Source organism: Ochlerotatus camptorhynchus, unplaced genomic scaffold (assembly GCF_037179485.1).
Source record: "Ochlerotatus camptorhynchus isolate MF236.1 unplaced genomic scaffold, CSIRO-AGI_Acam_v1.1 ptg000220l, whole genome shotgun sequence".
NCBI lineage: Eukaryota > Metazoa > Arthropoda > Insecta > Diptera > Culicidae > Ochlerotatus > Ochlerotatus camptorhynchus.
The window spans coordinates 1670049-1674481 of record NW_027040710.1 but is presented as its reverse complement, the minus strand read 5'-3'; positions in this window follow the sequence as shown (position 1 = coordinate 1674481).

Here is a 4433-nt window from a genome sequence, read left to right as displayed (position 1 = left end):
GTTCCCTCTGTCCATGGCTAAACTCGAATGAGAAAATTAGTCAACCTGGTCATTCGCACTACAGAAAAAAAGCTGTTACACACTGCAAATGTGTGTTGTATCAATATGTAGATGGATAAGATAACGAATTCTGCTCTGTAAAGGTGAGGGAGCCTAACGGATGGTGTGCTGATAACAATACCAAACAGTTGACCACACAAAACAAACGGGTATATAATCATTAGTACCTACCTACCTGCGTTGTGTCGTCACCAGTTCATAGAGTGGGTATGAGTAACACAGATCAGTCCATCAAACGTGAATGTGACGCGAGTACACTAGGTCAGTGGATGACGTTTTATGGAATTGGTTAATGGTTGGCCGTTATGATAAATTTGATTTGTTTTTGTTAGAGATATCCCCTACCCATCCCACATAATCTGTGAACTTCCTTTAAAAACTGTGGACAAATTTCATTGTAAATTTCCCCAGCCGGCGCCGGTGGTGTAGTGGTAAGCGTGACTGCTTTCTCACCCCAATGGGTCTGGGTTCAATCCCAGTCGAGGTCGGTGGGTTTTTTCTGAGGCATGAAAATCTCTGGTCACGTCTTCCTTCGGAAGGGAAGTAAAGCCGTTGGTCCCGGCCCATGTGTGTTGAAAATGGGTGCGATATCCTACACAGATGTGGAAGTTGCCTTCCTGCACATTCGATTGCCGTCAATGGATGGCAATCTATGTCCGTCGGTGATTGGCACTAGATTGCGGAACAGAGACCGACGTTAAATAAAGGAAAAAAAATTGTAAATTTCCCCTGTAAAAACTCGCATCAACTTATCGCTGATTTTCTAGGACAGAACAATTTAACCATTTTTGGCCTTCTGAGTTAAAATCTGGAAAATAGTGTTGTTCTAACACGTAACGTTTTTAGTTACTGCTCTCTTTATGAGGCTGAACAATTTTAACAATTTAAACGCTTTACTCATTTCATTTATACAGCCTAAAGCTGCATTCGAACATTATACGATATGAGGCAACCATTACTCAACCTCTTGGACCTTTTGTTATTGGACAACCTTTTCCCGGTTAAAGGCGACCGACAACGAGCGTGTTCTTGGCATCATGGTTGTGCTCCTACTTGACTGACAGGTCTCTGCGAGTGAAACTCGATTCCAGTTTTTCCTCGTATTTCACGAACTCGTCAGGTGTACCACAGGGTAGCAATCTTGGCCCGTTGCTGTTTGTGTTGTACATCAACGACGCACTTATTCTACTTGGAGATGGCTGTAATCTTGCGTATACCGATGACCTAAAGCTGTACTTCGTGGTGCGGACTGCTGAGGATTGCATTCGTCTTCAATCGGTATTGGATCTGTTCGTTGATTGGTGTCGTCGGAATAAGCTTACCCTCAGCATTCCTAAATGTATGGTAATGTCGTATTACCGCATCAGGCAGCCGATTGTTTTTGACTATGCCATCAACGGTGTGGTTCTTCAAAGAACCGACCAGTTCAGCGATCTTGGTGTTCTACTGGACCATAAGTTGACGTTCAACCTCCACCGCTCTGCTCTGATCACAAAGGCGAATCGCCAGCTAGGTTTTGTGTCGAAAATATCGAAGGACTTAATTGACCCACACTGCCTGAAATCTCTCTATTGCTCACTTGTGCGAAAATGCCTCCTTGGTCTGGTTTCCTCATCAGTTGACTTGGAGCTTGAGGATCGAAAGTGTTCAGCGCAAGTTTATCAGGATAGCATTACGTAATCTACCATGGCGTGATCCGCAAAATCTCCCGCCGTATTCTGATCGCTGCAATCTGCTGAGCTTGGATACTCTGGAATACCGACGGAAAAATCAGCAAGCAGTTTTTGTTGCCAAGCTATTGAATGGTGAGGTCGACTGCTCGAGGCTTCTCTCGCTGTTGGATATCCGAGTACCACCGAGAACATTACGAAGTGGTACCCTTCTCCAACCGCGGTACCATCGAACGGGGTTCGGTTACAACGAACCACTAACAACTATGATGCGTACGTTTACGGCTGTCGAAGAATTATTCGAATTTGGGGAATCTTCATCTCGCTTTTTGGCACGGATTAGAAACACTTGAATTGTTTTAGCTTTAAGGTTGTTTCATGTAGACAATAGTCCGATGAATAAAATTAAATAATAATAATAAAAAATTAAATAATAATAATAATAATCATCTGGAGTCCATCTGAAGATGTGTTCGAATTTTCTACCAAAATGAGAGATGACCTGCTGCCGTACTTATTCGAAGGTAAGCGTCCTACTAAGCGGGTTGTCTGTTTGATCCGCTGGGTCTTCTGGTACCGTTTACGATATATGGACGGGTACTGATCCCAAATCTATGGAGGACTGGTTGTGAGTGGGATGATCCAATCGACGATGAGTCGGTGCAGAAGAACTTTGGCAATTGTGTGGGACTGGAGTAGGAGTCACTGCAACTACATATGTCTACGGATGCGAGTGAGTGCGCATATGGTTGCGTTGCGTATTTTCGAATCTTGGCCGGAGGTGTTCCGTGGTGTTCATTGGTTCAAGCCAAGTCGAAGGTGGTGCCACTCAAGCCGAGCACTATACCACGGTTGGAGCGGATGGCTGCCGTACTCGGTGCGAGAATGGTGAGCACAATCAAGGAGAGTCATAATCTGGAAATAAAGAAGGTGTTCCTGTGGACTGATTGGCGTACCGTACATTCGTGGATCGTGTCCGATCTGTGGAAATACAGGATTTTCACTGCCCTCAGAGTCGGTGACATCCTAAACAGAACCATTGCGTCTGATTGGCACTGGGTGCCAACGAGGCTCAACGTGGCGGACGAAGTTTCGAAGTGGAACAACGGGCCGTAGCTTGGTTCAATGGTCCGGGGTTCTTGTACCAGCCAGAGGAAGAATGGCCGGCTCAGCCGGTAGTAAAGCCGAACACAAAAGAAGAACTTCGGGCTACGTTTCTGTTTCACGATCTGGATTTGCCGGAGCGCTTGATAGATGTGAGTAGAGTCTCCAAATGGAATGTGCTGGTGCGAACGTTGGCGTGTGTGCTTCGGTTCGTAGGGAATGTTCGTAGGAAGCAACAGGGAAAGCAGATCGAAACCCTATCGACTGCATCTCAGATGCGTGGATTAGTGCGACGGATGGTTCCGACGAAGGAACAGCCGCTGAATCATAAGGAGTTTCAAGAAGCTGAAATTCTTCTATGGAAACTGGCACAAGCGGAGCGGTTTGCAGCGGAAATCCGGATTCTCCGACAGAAAACCGCCGGTACCATCAACAATCAATACGAAAGTAACGATTTTAAATTGGCTCACTACTTGACTAGCCTACTGGTCCCAAGCAAACGATTTACGTACCCCATTCTAGTAGAAATTCTAGTACTACACAATGTTTGTTTTGATTCACTATGAAAGTTTGACAGATAAAATGGGGGGTTATTGGTTTTTCCTATGTTTCGAGGGGTGAATCGATTAGCTTGGGACCGAAGAGAGTACCAGAGCTGAGCCAAAAAGTTGAGCACGTTTCTTCGGGACCTTCTAGTCTTATAGTACGTTCAGACTACAGAGTTATAACAACAATCAATACGAAACTAACGATTTTAAATTGGCTCACCACTTTAGTAGCCTATTGGTCCCAAGCAAACGATTAACGTACCCTATTCTAGTTGAAATTCTATTACTACACTATGTTTGTTTTGATTCGCTATGAAAGTTTGACAGATAACATCAGGGGTGTGTGGATTCATGCAGAACATGCAGGGGTGAGTGAAATAGCTTGGGACTGCTTGGGACCGTTGTTCTGGTACTGAGTGAGCCAAAAATAATAATGATTTTCTTCGGGACCCAGTGGTCTTAGAGTTACCTCTATGGTTATAACATGTTATAGCGCTATATTGATGGTGGTTTCTGTGTTGCAATTATTTGACAACCGTTATAACATGTTATAACTCTCCAGTCTGGACAGCGTTTTAGAGTTACCTCTATGGTTCGATCCTGCCCAAGGCTGACAAGGATAGTGACCTGTACAAACTATCTCCAGTCATCGACGAGTTAGGAATGCTCCGGCATGAAGGCATTACAAAGGAAGCGAGTTCGAGTTACGATTTCCCATCATTCTTCCAAGAGGACATCCGATCACCATCAGGTTATTGGAATACTATCATCAAAGATTCAGCCATGCAAACCGAGACACTGTTACGAACGAGTTGCGGCAGAGGTTCTACATCCCGTATATGAGAGCGCAGCTGAAGAATGTGATGCGAGAAGGCATATGGTGTAAGGTGCACAAATGTCGGCCAAGAATTCCACGAATGGCACCGCTTCCGGTTCAACGGCTTACTCCAAATTTGCGTCCGTTTAGTTTCACGGGGTGGACTACTTCGGTCAGGTCGTAGTCAAAGTCGGCCGTCGCACAGAGAAACGTTGGGTGCCTTTGTTCACCTGT